Genomic DNA, 17,184 nt, shown 5'->3' with positions numbered 1-17,184 from the left:
CCCGCTCATCCTCCCCTGCCTGTCTCTTGGCTTTCCCTACAGCCTGGGGCATCCTTCTTCTGCGCAGTTAAAGACATACCACCTAGAGCACTTGTCTGCCTTCTCTAAAAGAGCAGAACCGCAAGAACGAAGCATAGTTGAGTAGGGATTGTGAAGGAAGGGAAATTTATGAAATGGGCTTACGGGCTGTGATCTGGCAGCCCAACAATGTCTCATGATGGGAAGGCCACGAATCCAGTAATGATCCAGTCATCCCAAAATGGCCCTGGAGCCCTGGAGGATTCTGGGAGAACTGCTGATCTTCAGTCTGCATCAGAATCCTAATGAAGTTCTAATATCCATGAAGGACTGCCCCAGTAGCAGAGTAGATGAGATGTAGTTTGCCAGTGAGAGCGAGGGCAAGGGCAAAGGGCAAAGCCTTCCTTCTTCCATGGTCTTTCATGAGGGCAGCCACCTTTTGTATGATCAGGACGTGTGATCCCAGTTTAGGATGGGCCTTCCTTCCTCAAATAACCCGATCAGAAATATTCCTCACAGGCATGCCCAGCATCTTGCCTTTTTATTGGTTCTAGATGTAATCAAGTTGGCAGCCTAATTGGCTATCACACCTCCCATGAAGGCTACTAGGACCACGCCATCTCCCTTGCGATAGCCCCCGTCCCAGCTACTGTGCAGTTATACCAGCCATCGGCAATACTGGGCTTGTCTCCTAAGCTGCTTGACAACAGGGACTACATCTGTTACATCTTTCCACCATCATGCAAGAGTAGACAGTATTTCCAGAAAATCAAAACCATTATAGATTTAATGAGCACTTACATGTATGATGTAAACCATTTAAAAAAAAAAACCCTCAAGGAAGTTTTCCTATTCTACAGGTGTGAAAGCTGACACTCAGGCTAATAGACCCCTGCAAGGCCATGCAGGTAGGAAAAGACAGAGCCATTCAGACTCCAGGACTCCCACGCCTGTGCTGTCAACCAACATAGTAGGTTTCTTTTCTCCTTCCTCTAAGAAGAGGATAGAGATCATGAAATCACTCTCATAGGTCTGCACTCAGAATTATGCAGATGACCCCCAATTCCACCTAACTCTCAAATATAATAAGATATTTGTTGATTCAACTCACTGAGTGTTTGCGTGGTGGCTAGACTACGGCAGATACCCATACTCAGCCTAGAACGGCCGCCATACTCCTCCTTGATGACCCTCCCCAGTCACCAATGCTCTTTAGGGTCTTCTGCCACCATCAAGTTTCTTCCTGTAGGCCGTCTCTCAAGTTCCCTCCCTCTACATGCCCAGACCTCAGACTCCTTCTCCCTCCCCCTTTCTCTCTCCTGTTACTCTTGCCTGTGGCCAGTCAAACCTGCATCTTTCTAAGGTACATTTTAAAATTCCAAATGCAGCTGGGCAGTGGTGGCACTTGCCTTTAATCCCAGCACTTGGGAGGCAGAGACAGGCGGATTTCTGAGTTTGAGGCCAGCCTGGTCTACAGAGTGAGTTCTGGGACAGCCAGGGCTACACAGAGAAAGCCTGTCTCAAAAAACAAACAAACAAATAAATAAATAAAATTCCAAATGCCCTCCAAAATCAGGGGAGACATTAATATAGCATTTGAGAGCATGTCAACTAACACCAACCCCTTCATCTTCAGTTCACATCTTCGCATATAGACCAAAAGATGACCATCAGTTTTCTACCAGATGTGAGACAGCCATTCACACTTCCCTCCCCCAGAAGAAAGTCTTCACTAATACTTTATCTTTCAGCATCCAATAATAACTTGTTTCCTTTGATATGATATTGCATGTTTCATTACCTTTCAGGGCCAAAAATTTTACTGTAATAAATACAAATCCTAATGAGTTCAGGCCTGGAGAGGTGTCTCTGTGGCTAAAAGCACTTGCTGCTGTTGCTGACGACCCTGGTTTCATTCATAGCACCCACTTAGAATTACCAACTATATGTAATTCCAATTCCAGGAGAGCCAATGCCCTCTCCTGGCCTCCTCAGGAACCAGGCATCCTATATAGCAAACACTCATGCACATACGATTTTGAAAAAGGGTATCTTTTTTGAAAACATCTCCTTCTACTATGATCCTGTATTAAACTAGGACTTTCCCCAGCTACCATGCAGTGGTATTATCCTTCTGTGACATTAAGTTTGTCTCCTAAGCTGCTTGATAACAGGGACAGTAACTGCTACCTTTGAACATGATGTTGTTCAGAATATCTCACAGACACCAGCCCTTCTCTGGAAATGCTCTTTCTGATGATGCTCTCAACACACCCCATACACATCCCTCCCAGCCCCGCTCTTGTCACTAACAAAGAACTTACCCGTAAAAACTAAGAGTTCTTTCACCCCCACCTAGCTGGGTTGACTAAGCTATTAGCCATGTACCAACAGCTTCCTTAATAAAAAAGACCACCCCAAGAAGACAAATGCTACTATTATGAGGCTGTTTATGAAATCCCAAATAGCTTCCTGTTTCCTGGGGTGTGCCTGCCCAGATCATGTGCCATTTCCCAGGGGTTCTGGAGGAAACAGAAAAGCTGGAGTCCTTGGGTTTCTTACTCTTTTGTTCTAGGTCTCAGGTGGAGCCTGACAGGGAAGCAGGGTCACACATCCTGTGGCCTTGCCAAGGCCACACATCACTCAACACACAAAAATAGGACTCTGCTGGAGATGAGGTGCCACTTACTGCCATGCATTTCCCATCCGTAGGAGCCTCTCCCCCACCCACCTTCACTGTATCTTTCTTTACCTCGCTTCCTTCTTGCTTCCAACCTAGACAGATCTGTCTCTCCTGAACACCGAGCTAATGGCTACCAGCCCTGCCTACTACCAACCACACCACCTTTCTGAAGTCAACACCGACCACTTAAGTGACTTTACAGCTCAGCATGTGTTAGGTCTGTATCCTTTCTAGCTAGGCTCCAAAGCGGTGGGATGGCTTGTGCACTCAGCCTGTGTTGCTTCTCTTCCCTTCCTGACATCATCTTTAGGTGCCTGGAGGGAAGAAAGTATCTGCTGTCCATGTGTAGATGTCCCACAATGCTTATTCAAGAGCAATGTAGATGGAAAACTTGTGAGTAGCATTTGATGAGCTAAGGGAATTAAGAGATGACTGAATGATGTCATCTCTTAATTGAAATGATATTAGTTGCCATTTGTCTTATTTAGTTGACTATTGCTGTGATGACCAGCAATAGTAAGCAAGTTCCCTATAATAGTCCACTCATGGTTCCATTTAACAACTCATTATCAAAAGCAGTAAGGGCAGGAACACAAGCAGGGCAGGAACTGGGATGCAGGAGTTGATGCAGAGGCCATGGAGGAGTGCTGTTTACTGGTTTGCTCCTCAAGTCTTACTCAGCCTGTTTTCTTATAGAACCCAGCAACACCAGCCCAGAGATGGCACCACTCACACTGGGCTGGACCTTCCCCTATCACTAATTAAGAAAATATTCTACAAGCTTGTCTATAGCCCCATCTTATAAAGCATTTCTCAATTGATGCTCCCTCCTCTCTGATAGTTCTATCTTGTGTCAAGTTTGATGTAAAACTAGGCAGCCCACTATTATGGAACTTACCTTAGAGGGATACAGCGATATTCCACAAGCCAAAAATCTCAGAGAACTCAGTAAGTCTAAGAAGTCATTCTTCAGCAGGATATTGTATTTGTCGGACCTAGGCAAGTCTGCGCTTCCCTGAGACCCTACAGGTACAAAGACAGAGCTGTTGGGCTGAGACCAACCAGAAGGCTTTGTGTGGAGTTCCACACTGGACAGGAGGAAGTCAGGGGAAGAGGAAAGGTAAGACACTGACGTACTGGAAGGGAAAGGTCAGGTGGCCACCGTCTGCACAAAACTAACTCTTACACAGTGTAGACAGTATATTGTATATGTTTATGAATTTATCAAAGAATATTTTTATTATTGTTTTAAAAATTCACTCTTACATTGGGGCTGAAGAGATGGCTTCGAGTAGTGTTCTCAGCTCTCCTAATGCTAAGACCTTTAATATAGTTCCTCATGTTGTGGTGACTCCCAACCATAAAATTACTTTTATTGCTACTTTGTAACTACCATTTTGCTACTGTTATGAATCATAATGTAACTATCAGACATTCAGGATATCTGATGTGCAACCCCTGTGAAAAGATTATTCGACCTCCAAAGGGGTCACAATCCACAGGTTCAGAACCATTGGCTTAGAGGGTAAGAACACTGACTGCTCTTCCAGAGGACCTGAATTTGAATCCTGGAACCCATATGATGGTTCACAACCATCTATAACTCCAGTGCCAGAAGATCTAATGTCCATGAGCACTATGCACACATGTGGTATATAGATATACATGCAGGCAAAATACCCAAACACATAAAATATTAATAAAAATTTAAGTAAAAATTTACTCTTATAGATGCATTCTAGTGGGTTAAACTGTTGCCTTCTTTAAGAATATGTATGATTTAAGAAAAGTGTAGATACTTCAAACCCACTTAGAAGGGGTAACAAAATAATCATGGGAGTCAGAGGGAGAGAGGGGTCTGAGTGGGAGAGGGGAAGGGGAGAGAAAAGGGGGGGCAGGACCAGTATGGGAAGAGACAGGTGAGAAGTCCAGAGGGTCAGAAGAATGAATAGAAATAAGTAGCAGTGGGGGTGGGGGACTTGGGGAATCACTAGAAAGTTCCAGATTCCAAGAATACAAGAGGTGCCTAGGACCCAGTGCAGATGATATTAGCTTCTTTGTAACCCTATGAGCTATGTTAGAGTAGATATCACTTAAATCATTTTCACAGGGACAATAACTCACTGGTACTAACTAGCTTTCTGGAGTTACTTATTTCTGTAAAAATTACCTAGTGTCTCCCCATGTGAGGTGGTGTAATAAGCATACAGAAGATACAAATTCAAAATTAAAACAACTGTTTCAATCCTGCGTGAGTCAACACACCAAGGCTCCAGAAAATAAAGAACTAAAGAAGACACAAGTGGTAGAAGAGGGAGACTTAAGAGTGGCAGAGGCCAGGACACGCAACTGGTCAGAAGTAAACTTAAATAGATATGAGAAGAGTGTCTCCCAGGAGACAAGAATAGAGAGAGGGACACAGAGAAGACCTCATAGCCATAAGTGAGGCATTGGTGGGGTGCTACATATACTATTACATATACCACCTTGGTGGAATTTCACGTACCTGAGTTCTTTAGTGACCTAGATAGTGACCTATTTTGATATCGCAATCTATACTTGGTATGTCAAGCATTAATGTTAATGGGGTATTGAGATAGTATCTCATTATGTCCTCAGTGATCTCACACTCCTGCCTTCATCTCCTAGGTGCTGGGGTTCCAATGAGTACTGCCTGCCATAAGGGTAACTTTTCCTTTCTCCAAGCCAATGTAAGGACCTTAGAGCATTTCATTTAGTTTACCCTCCCATGCCTTATAAACTAAGGTGATCAGATTTTTGTTTCTTTTCTGAGACAATGTTTCACTGTGTAGCCCAGGCTGGCCTCAAACTTGTGACCTTTCTGCCTCAGCCTACATAATGTTGGAAGGCAAGCATTAGCCACTGGGTTTGGCTTTGCTGGATTCTACATTTTATACCTGACTGGGAGACAAAGCATGGTGGCTTACAACTGTCACCCTAGCGTTCAAGCGGCTAAGGTAAGTAAACAGATGCGGCTAGACATCAATGTTCTGTTCTCACTGCAGCAGTCATTTATGTTCTTGTTTATAGTTTCCATTTCCATCCCTCTTCATTCCCTTCTTTCGCTCCAAGCTTCCATCTGGGATCACATTATCTTAACCCAAAGAATATCTCTCTGGATTTTCATCAATGCCGATTTTTTTTTTTTAGCTTTTCCCTGCTTTTATATGAATGATTTCATTTGCCACTGTTTCTGAGATGTTTCCACAGGGTGCAGAGCTCTACACTGGCCATTTATGTCTTTCAAAAAATGAAAATATTCTACCATTGTTCCGTTTCCACTTCTTGCGTTTAGGGGTCTGCCCTCGTTCCGTTTTCTCTTTTGCAGCTGTCTGCCTTCAAGATTCTCCCTTCTGGTTTTGCTCTTCTGACATCTGACTGTGCCATGTCTAGGTATGAGTGTGGCATGTATGCTGCTTGTCATTCATAGGCCTTTAATCAACTCAGGGAACTTCTTAACCATTTCCTCCCCTCATATGACCCACTCCCATCCCCTCCTTCCAAGTGGGACTCTGTTTGATTAGAACATGTTACTGGTGCTTTTGACTTGAGTCTCGCCACTTTGTCCTCTTTCTGTGCTCTGTCGGGAGGGTTCCTTTTTGACCGGCCTTCTTGTTCTGTTGTTTAATGCTGAGCACATCCACTAGGATCTTATATTTATTATTAAGTTTTTCAGTCAGCGAGGCTTACAAGTTTATCAAATCTATACAACTATTTTTATAACTTTAGATACTACTGAACTTCAAGCTTCTTCTTTTGTGCCCTTTAATATGTAATAAGCAGAGCTGCTTTAAAGTTGGGACGTGGCAATCCTAGGTCAAGAACAACCTGAGCTCGCTTTTACACTGAGTTTGGTCCCACGCCCCTGAATGAAGCTGTTCATCTGTTGCTAATGGGACTGCAAACTTGTCCAGCTACTATAGAAGCCAATATAGCAAATTCTGAAAAAAACTAAAATTAGAACAACCACCTGACCCAGCTGTACCACTCCCAGGTGTGCAAAAACAAAGGAACAGAGAAGGGAAATGTGGTGTATGAATAATGGCATTTTCTGCTTTTGTAATAATATTTAAAACGTATGGATGTGTGTACACATGTGTAGGAGGATACAAGTATGTCTGTGCATGAGTGTCGGAGTCCTCTATTTCTCTCCACCTTCTTCCTTTGGGGCAAGGTCTCTCATTAAAACTGGACCTTGCCATATTCTGGGTTAGAGTTGAACATGGCCACTCATGGTTTTTTACATGGGTGCTGGGAATCTGAACACAGGTCCTCATGTTTGTGGACCAAACCCTTTCACTCACTGCAACATCTCTCCAGCCACCACAGTAGAGGTTTTTCCAGCCATAATGAACATTATGCCATTAACCAGAAAATGGATGTAACTGATTATGATCATTAAGTGAATTAAGCCAGTCTCAGGAAGACACAATATTTTATTTTCATTTGTGGTTCCTAGATTTTATAGAGATACATAAAATCACAACTTGAAAGTAGAAGTAGGCTGTACAGAGGGGATAAGTGGTGAAATAACAGGAGTGGGAGGAGGGATGAAGGAAGAGGGAGGAGAGAGGAGGGAAGAGGGAGAAAGCATGAGAGAAGAGAGAGGAGGGAGGAAGAAGAGAAGAGGGAAGAGGGAGGGAAGAAGGAAGAGGGAGGAGATAGGATGGAGGAGGGAGGAGAGGAGGGAGGAGGGGATCTGAGGAGGAGGGAGGAGGGGATTTGGAGAGGAAATACAATCCATGTGCAATATAGACGTGTAAAGATGTAATGATTAATTCAAAGAGAAATCTGAAGAAGAGGAAAAAGAGGAGGAAGAGGAAGATAAGAAGGAAGAAGAGGAAAAAGAGGAGGAGGGGGAAGAGGAGGAGGGGGAAAAGGAAGGGGGAAGAGGAGGAGGGGTCTGAGCACTCTTGCGCCTCTTGTCCATGCTGGTTCACATTCATCTGTGCCCTCTTCCTCCTCACTTGCTTACTTTTATTGTGATTTGGCGACAGACTTGAAATTTTATCTGTAGAGCTTATTTGAGACCTACGATAGCATCTTCTTCCTCGTAGGATCTTCATTTGCTCTGGTCGGCATCTAGGGGAACTGGTTATCCACAACTCCCTTAATCCAAGTTCAAGGCTTCAGACTTCTTGTGATACCTCAACAACCAAATGAAAGCTGAGAACCAAGGCGAGAACCAAGGTGTCCTCTGCAAGCAGTTTACTTCGCATTTACATAACCCTGTAGAGTCTTGTCTCTAAGTGCCAAGATGTTTTTCAGAGCCTGCCCCCCATACACTGTAGAAGAGCAGATTCTAACAGAAAGTGAATGTTGAATCCCAGCTGCTTGTAATTGTCAAAGACAACGCTTCTCAGCCTCCACTTCAGATGAACAAATGCCCCTTGGACGAAAGCAATCCTAAATGCCGAGCTCTGCTGGCCGCATTGAGCCATGCTTGTAATACCACATGCTATCAGCGCTTCTAATCCTAGTTAAGCCCCTGGCATTTCAGAAGCGAGGCTGCATTGTCTGACTTACCCGATTGCTTCCGTGTGGAGGAACCTCCCATGGCATCTACAGAGTCTGCCAAGAGGAAGGGGGAACTTAACCACCCGTAGATTCACTCCCACCCCTGGAGCACTGAGCCACTGTCCCTGCCCCAGGGGTCACCCAACCCATGCCATGGCTCGGTGCCATGGGGAAGTTCAGCAGGCAGCTACACACTGTTGAGGCGGATGGCACTAGCTCCCAGGCCGCCTGCCTTTCAAAGCTGAAGGCGCTGGAGCCTCTGCGGAGGAGGGATGGTGGCCTGTAGAGGACCCAAGTCAGACCTGCTGTTTGGCCTGAACAGCACCCAGCTTCTGCATCCTTTCTCTCTCAAGTTTTCTACTGTGAAGCCAAAACGGGCTGCCATTCACCACCCCGGTCTCCCTGCATCTTACCCGACTCAGTACTGGACGGTAAGATACAACTTGAGAACTGGTAAGACAGTTCTGGAAAACCCTCAGCTTTCCTACTAAGAGTCCCTGAAGGTAGACATGGCGGTGTACACCTCCCTCCGGTGCCAGGATTCTGGAGGCAGAGACAGGAGCCGTACATGAATGACGTCAATGCTGCGGATGGAGGGAAGGAAAAGGGAGGGGAGGGAAGGAGAGGAGAAGAGTGGGGAGAGGAGGAGGGAAGAGAGGAAGGGCAGGGAATAGAAAGAAAGGGAGGGAAGGTCCCCTAAGTGACAAGCACTATAGATGCTCCCCAATCTAGAGGAGAGACACTGTCAAATGCCAGAGAAGCCTTTAGGAAGATGAACAGATTTACAGTATTATTCCAACTAAAACCCCATACAGAAACTAAGTGTATAACACATCAGACTCAGCTTCATTTTGAGGAGAGTTGTTACCTAAAAACCTCCCCGAATGCCTCCTCTAAGCCTTTGATGACGTGTGGTTGATCTATCTCTGCATATGATGTGACACTTGGAGAAAACTGGGTATCCTTGGCAGAACTGAAGCAGCTTGTCCCAGGAGAGGTACTAAGTTCGTGTGCCTAAAAGGACATCCACATCCTCAGGACCATCTCCTTGATCTGTCTCTTCACAGATAAAAGAAGGGAGTAACTAATGAGATGATAAATGGCATAGTAGCAGCAGCAATGGGTCCAGGAGACTGCAGACACACATCAGCTTTTGTAGACACTTTTAATCCCAATCCCGGGTTTCTACCTCACCTTGATCATTCAGTTCTCAGATAAAAGACACATACATCCTTATATTTACAATAAGCCTAAAACGGCCCAAGAAATGGGCAGATATAGAGAGTACTCTATGTTATGAGAATCTATTTTCTTATCAATAACCCTGAGTTATTACTTACTATGTTTTTCCTCTACACTGCTCTTAACTCCAACTGGCCAGCCCTTGGGGCCATATTTTCATGACTCATCTAACCCTTGGTGGCTTCTCCTTCCTCCTTCACCTTCTTCCCTCTCTGGCTCTCCTCTGACACCCAGCCCAGGAATCCTATGTCTCACCCATGTCTCCAGCTATTGGCTGGCTGTCAGCATCTTTATTTACCAGTCAGAAATAACTTGGGGCAAGGTCACGTAGGGTCTATGTGCAGACTCCAGGTCTTGGGCACCCGCACTTAGCAATATAATACACAGCAAGATCAAACCCTGACAATCACCATGAGCAGAAGTAACTAAGGCAAACTCTTGGAAGATGTGGTTATAAGAGAACTATATTTCAAAGAGGTGAGCAGTTCCATCACCAGGAGACATTTGCCAACGTCTAGAGTTGCTCTGGCTGTAACAGCCTAAGTTGGGTATAACAGCTAGTAGGTTAAAACCAGGATGCTGCCGGAAGCCTTCCAATGCACAGGAAGTCTCCACAACATAGATTAATTCAGTCAGTAATGTCAGAGGTGCCTAAGTTCAGAAAACCTCGAGCCAAATGGAGAGAATGGTGTGAGCAGATGTATGTAGGAAGGCAGAAAGGCGAGCTGAGACTTGAGAGAAGAGCTTGGGTCTCTCATCCTCTACCCGACCACCCTGCATCAGTGGTAGCCTGTGGGTAATTATTTATTAGAGGAATGAGTGAATACTGGCCACCCTTGAATCATGCTCTAGCTCTCTGGCGGGAATAAAGTAAGGATAAGAACCCCTCAAGGCAGCAAGCCCTAAAGGCCTTCTCAGCCTAGCATAGAGACACGGCGCCATGCAAGTGAACTCTCCCTGGCTCTTTTCTTCTGAACAGAGGCAAGAAAGCCCTCTTCTCAGAGCAAGGAAAGAGGTCAGTGCTGAAGCATCAACACTTCTGATCACTCTGATCTCTTCTGATATTTCCAAACTTCACAAAACAAGGGAGACTTGGCTTCTTAAACTCACTGACATCCTCACACCCATTCTGCTGGTCCTCCCTGAACACCACCATCAACAGCATCCTTCTTAGGAATCACAGGAGGGCTCAGACCTAACACCCAAGGAGCAGGCAGGCGCTGTGTACAGGGAAACTGTATCCATTTGTGTTTACAGCCATCCAGTCTTTAGGATCCTTAAGCAGCTCAGCTTAGCTGCCTAGCCTCCACACAGATGACCAGAAGGGAGAATGTGTGGCGTTCCTGGCTCTCCTGGTGTTTATGGTCCCCAGGACAGACCCTCAGGCCCCCAAGGGCCCCAGCCTCTTCTTCAATAAACTATAGGTGTGAGTAGGCTCGTGTCCCTGAACACCCTCTGTGTGCATCTTGATGAAGGACAAGCTAAGATCCACTTGCTCCCTAGACCTCAATACTTTGCATTTTTACTGCACACAGGAGTAGTCAGTGGAACAGCAAATGCGAACTTAGATAAGTCTCAAGGTGTGTAGTTCAGTAAATAGTGTATCCAAGAAACAGTGAAGATTAAAACAACCATAAGAGGACCCAAAGCCAGGACACTGACCACAGTGGACCAGCTGGACTCTACCCCGTCTTATAATTCTCAACCCACCCCAAACCCAGCCCTGCCCTGCCCTGCCCCACCCTAGCTCCTCCTTAAGTCTCTACTGCCCTGTTCCTTTACTTAAACAGTTACAGAAGATTGGCTGTCAGTCACAGACATCTCAGTGCAATGCAGTTCCAGATGGCTACTGCCCCTTATTTCAGATTAAAGTGAAAGGGAGATTAATAAAAATGTACAGAAATATGTAGCAGTGGGGGTTGGGGAAGTGGAGGCAGCCACTCAAAAGTCCCAGACTCCAGGGAAGAGAGAAGTTCCCAGGACCCAACGGGGAGGACATTAGCTGAAATACCCAACAAAGGGGAGATAGACCCTGTAGAGACCACCTCCAGTAAACAGGCATGGTCCCCAGCTGAGGGAGGGGGCCACCTACCCATCTCAAAATTTTTTTTTTTTTTTTTTTTTGGTTTTTCGAGACAGGGTTTCTCTGTGTAGCCTTGGCTGTCCTGGAACTCGCTCTGTAGACCAGGCTGGCCTCGAACTCAGAAATCCGCCTGCCTCTGCCTCCCAAGTGCTGGGATTAAAGGCATGCGCCACCACCGCCCGGCTTCAAAATTTTTAAACCCAGAATTGTTCCTGTCTAAAAGAAACACACAGACAAAAAACATGGAGCAGAGACTGAAGAAAAGGCCATCCAGAGACTGCCCCACCTAGAGATTCATCCCATCTGCAGACACCAAACCCAGACACTATTGCTGATGCCTAGAACCACTTGTGTCAGGAGCCTGGTATAGCTGTCTCCTGAGAAGCTCTGCCAGCACTTGACTAAGACAGATGCAGATGCTCACAGCCAACCATCAGTCTGAGCATGGTGACCCCAATGAAGGAGTTAGGGGAAGGAATCAAGGAGCTGAAGGGGTTTGCAACCCCATAGAAAGAACAACAATACCAACTAACCAAAGCCCCCCCGCCAGAGCTCCCAGAGACTAAACCACCAACCAAAGAGTACACATGGGGGACCCATGGCTCCAGTCACATATGTAGCAGAGGATGGCCTAGTCTGCCATTATTGGGAGGGGAGGGCCTTGGTCCTGTGGAGGCCTGATGCCCCAGCATAAGGGAATGCCAGAGCAGTGAGGCGGGAGTGGGTGGGTGGGTGGAAGAGGAGCACCCTCATAGAGGCAGGATTGGGAGGGGTTGTGGATGGGAGACCAGGAAGAGAGACAATATTTGAAATGTAAATAAATAAAATAACCAATAAAAATGTACTTTGACAAACTCACTCTGGGCTCCGGAGTGCAGTGGAAGTATAGTTGTGCACAGTGCTATGTGGGTGGGTTCTCCTCTGAAACTCTGGTCTCCCCAGTCCTCAAATGAATGACACCATCAAAGGTGTTCAAGATCACAGAAATACAAGAAACTGTACTTGACGCCTCGACTGTTCCACTCCAGAGACCGAGGTTATGACGCCCTTAAGAAAGAAAAATAGGAAGAGGGTAGGGTGGAGCCAAAGGATACAAATGTATACATACATGTGGAGGCCTAGCAACATTCTCATTAATAGATTGTAATAAGGATGTGTGGGAAAAATAAGTGTGTTCAGCTGCATACATAAACCTATAATAGGCAAAGCTAGATTGGAGGCCTGGAGGTTCATCCTCTAGTGGATTTAAGCTGAATCCTAGGTGTGCTGTGCAGGTGCCTGCCTATTGTCACAGTTACCTAGAATGCTGGCTTGGGAAGATTGCTTGAGTCTAGGAGTTTGGAGACAGCCTGAGCAGTGTAGGAAAACCTCTGTCTCAAAATTAAAATATAAAAGATCCAGATATAGTAAATAGAAGATGGAGATGAACAAGGGTCATCACAGGTCAAATTCTACTAAAATCACAGCAATGGATAGTTACATAGTAACAGATAAACTAGTTACAAAACAGAGACAACAAAAAGAGAAAGCACTATGACTTCTTAAGTGGCCGATTCTGAACAAAAGGGATTCGTTAGAACTTTTAAAGGCGGTGATTTCTCCCATACTGCTGAACGTAGATTTAAAATACTGTAAGTAGATAAATATATGGGGGAAGAAAGAAAACATTATATACAAAAATAATTAATGAAGAAAAAGGTCATGAGTTTAAAGGATAGAAGGGAGTGGCATATGAGGGGGTTGGAGGGAGGAAAGGGGAGAGATTAATGTAATTATATTATAATCTCAAAAAAATAAAAATGTTAAAATATTTTTGTTTGAGTGAGAGAATTACATTACATTTTTCTCTCTTGGTAATTTCTGTATTTTTGTCTTTTATACTAAACATATATTGCTTTTACAACTATAAATATACATACATACATACATACATACATACATACATACATACATGTTTCAAAATGAATGGCAACTCAAAATTGGAAAGAGACACTTTGAAAGTTAAGACTTAAATTCTAAGACTGGTGTAAAACTATTCCAAAGTCCATAATGAACACAACTCATAAAATAAGTCCCCAGATGGCCCAGTAAAGGTATTTTCAGACATAGTCAAAAATCAAGGAAGGGAAGGCCTACGGCCTGAGGAGTTTGCTCTATGGCAGGGGTGGGACAGAGGCAGCAGAGTTCTTCAACATTACACAGATTCACCAAAGAGGATCACTCTGGGAAGATGCCAAGAATTCAAAGCCAACACGGCATAGTAAAGGGTTCCAGCATGCGAGTGACAAGAAGCAACTGTCCTCCAACTGTCCCCCAAGTGTGGGGATGGCAGGCATACATGACCAATGACCAAATGGCCTTGTGTTTTCAAACACATATCTAATTGTCCTTAAATTTACCCAAAGTCATACTTGAGAAATTATGGAAAATAGGACATATATCAGGAGGCATGTATTTTCTTAAGAGGGACAAGCAGTATTTTGAGAGCCCCTCTAGGAAGTCCCCAGCGATCTGCAGTGTGGAACCCAAGCAGCCTGCCTCTTCTACACGGTGCTCTTCCATCTCCAGGGAAGCCCATTTGAATGAAGGGCAGCCATTGTCTACAGCTCTTCAGCAAGTCACACTAGGCCTCTGTGACACTTACAAGAAATCAGCTGTGAATGCAACAGGATGCTGGCTTCCAGTCAGCCCCTGGACAGCTCCTCTTTCCCAGGATTGGAAAGGAGAGCCTCTGTGTGCATTCCAATGTGCCTTGAAGGACAGAGGGCAGGGCAGGCCGAGCAAGCCTCTGACCAACAAGGCTTAAGCGGAGGGGAGTGCAGGAATAACACTGTCAACAAGCCATAGTTCTTGTCAATAATAAAAATCAGCTCTGACTAATTGAGTCAGAAAAAGGACACAGTGATAGGTGACAAAGGACAGAAAGGTACGTAGGCGTGGCAAGCAGACTCAGCAAGGGAAACTGGTGACAGAGAAGCCCCAGAGGACAGTGTCGCACACTGGATTCCTCTCACCTTCTGTGATAAGGAATCCCAATTCATCCCCCCAGGCTCACTGCAGGTGGGGCCCTCCACTTGATACACTTGGTTACACTTGTACCAAGGTACAGAGAGAAGTAGGCCCTTGGAAGATGAACTCCTGCCTCCCGCTAGGTCCCACAAACTGGAAGTTTCTCCCAAGAAAGATTGAACAAGAAGACACAGAGGCAACAGCACCAAGCAGGACAGAATTTTTGCATCTATGTTCACCATGGAAATTGGTCTACAATTTTCTTCTTTGCATATTCCTTTTTCTTTATCTGGTTTTGTCATGGGGTACTGTGAACTCAGTAAAAACAAATTTGGTAGTGTTGGTTCCTTTTCTATTTTATGGAATAGTTTGAAAAGCACTCATATTAGTTCTTTTAAACAACAACTGTGTTTATTACTAGGCAGTATGTGTGTGTGTGTATAATAGACAAATTCTATCTATAACTTATACACAGTAAAAATGTAAAGCATCAACCACATTAAAAAGACAGCTGATGCTTAACAATCCTGTTTCTGGCAATACTTTCTGTAGGAATGAGATCTCCACAGGGTACGGAGGAAGACTTAACCAAAATGAAGGTGCATAAAACAGCTACATTAAAAACCTACAATCTTGGGGCTGGAGAGATGGCTCAGCGGTTAAGAGCAGTAACTGCTCTTCTGAAGGTCCTGAGTTCAAATCCCAGCAGCCACATGGTGCCTCACAACCATCTGTAATGAGATCTGAAGACAGCTACTGTGTATTTACATGTAATGAGTAAATAAATCTAAAAAAAAGAAAATAATCGATTTCATTAAAAAAAAAAAAAACACTACAATCTTGAAACCCAAGCAAAAACTACAGCTAGAAGTGACAGTAGGTTGGAGGTATCCTGAAATAACTGGGCAGGGGTACGGGGGAACTCCAGGTTAAAGGTTTAAATGGAGATGAGGGCAGGGGGATTATAGCAAGGTGTAGGAAGTGAGCAACGGAAGCTGAGGTTCTAGGAAATGCTTTACAGAAATCTACTCATTTTTTAAGTTAATTTTAAAATATATATTAAACATGGAGCTTGAGCAGAGGTACCTGCATGAATGAACAACACTGCTCCTCAAAGATATAGGCTATTTGATGGTGATCTTAACTAACAGACATGGAATGCCTCTGTAAGTTACTGGTTAGCACAGGTTGATTCCATGGCTCATCTGCCTACCGTAACTAAATGATAAGACCCTCTGACTGAAGATTCTACACACTTGGGTTGCAGGACATTAAAAAAAAAATCAAAGTCAAACTGACCAGTAAACTCCCTGCTGGCTAGTTTTCATTGTGCTTGGAAACGTCGAGAAGGCTGTTGGATAAGAAGAGACAGCAGTGTTCTTATCCAATGCTGAATCCTAAATGCCACACTAGTGACCTGTCACACAGGCTGTGCAACTATTAACACCAGTGCAATAGTGTCATGCCTGTTCTGGGGTAATCACCCACTTTCTGATTGGATCTGAGGCTTGCTCCCCAGGAGGGATTTCATATCCGATACTGTAAAAGGAGTCAAATGTCCATGACCAAGGAGATCAAAAGCCCTAGTGGGGAAAGCTACTGTTTCAATAAATGATCATGTTGCCAAGTTATATTCCTAATATTTATAGTTGTGCATGTAGAGTTATTAATTAGAGAATAGCCAAGAATAACTAAGTGGATTCAGAAGGCTAATAACAATCATCTAAGAGGATGTGAAGTTGAGAGGAAAATGAATTGCTGGGTTCTGGGTTGAGTTGGCAAAAGATAATGGAAGGACAGATCAAAATGCAATAAATACCTGATGAGAATTTCAAGGAATAAATACAAGTATAATCTTAAAAAGAGTGCCAGCACATAGACATAAATCTCAGAATTGCTGTTGCATTTGTTCATAGAGGGGTAAAATAGAAACCGGTTTGTCACTAATAGAGAAATAACTGAATAAAATTTGATGCAACTATGCCATGGAATGTTATGCTATTATTCAAATAATATGTACCTCTCCACACATGCATATATACATATATAATATGATTTGGTATATGATTTGCACCAAGATTTATATTGAAGTTAGATTGCCACTGTGGTACTGTAGGAAGTAAGGCCTTTAAGAGATGCCTAGATTGTTAGGAGGATGAAGTTAGTTACTACTTCACTGCAAAGTAGCCCTGTGTGTTTCTTCTTTATCACATGTACCCTTCTACCCTTCCACTTTCACCGAGTCCTTAGCCTCTAAAAACTACCTGGCCTCGGTCATTTTGCTATAGCAACAGTAAGCAGATGAAGACAACATATAACATCACTCTTAAACATCAGATGTCACGAAAGCTTGCTAGGGTAAAGAACCAAGTCCTGGTCAAGCGACTAAAAACTCAACCTATCTTAGTAAGTTTATAATCCCCAAGTGCTGGCTCTATAAGTGTTTGTGTAAAAGTATACATAGTCACATTCTATATAAACATACATACACAACCGTGGTTATTACATGTTGTGAAAAAATATGGTCTGAGGACAGCAACCATAAAAAAGAGGGTGGGGCGAGAGAGTTGTGTGAAAGGAAGAAGGTAAGATAACTAAAGACAAACAAAAA

General features: G+C 44.1%; 1 long non-coding RNA gene across 9 annotated transcripts in view; it reads right to left on the bottom strand.

The window, feature by feature from the left end:
- Positions 1-17,184, bottom strand: part of LOC116087388 — a 60,086-nt gene that overhangs the window by 13,957 nt on the left and 28,945 nt on the right. For 8 of the 9 annotated variants that reach the window (XR_004117412.1, XR_004117407.1, XR_004117408.1 and 5 more), the window contains 2 exons: positions 12,424-12,611; positions 3,600-3,724 (listed from right to left, as the gene is read on the bottom strand). This is a non-coding gene — a long non-coding RNA (uncharacterized LOC116087388). The remainder of the gene's footprint in view (positions 1-3,599; positions 3,725-12,423; positions 12,612-17,184) is intronic. The other variant, XR_004117410.1, reaches the window with a different exon arrangement.

The sequence above is a fragment of the Mastomys coucha genome, unplaced genomic scaffold (genome assembly GCF_008632895.1).
Source record: "Mastomys coucha isolate ucsf_1 unplaced genomic scaffold, UCSF_Mcou_1 pScaffold13, whole genome shotgun sequence".
Taxonomy (NCBI): Eukaryota; Metazoa; Chordata; class Mammalia; order Rodentia; family Muridae; genus Mastomys; species Mastomys coucha.
This window is presented reverse-complemented; position numbering and strand designations above follow the sequence as displayed.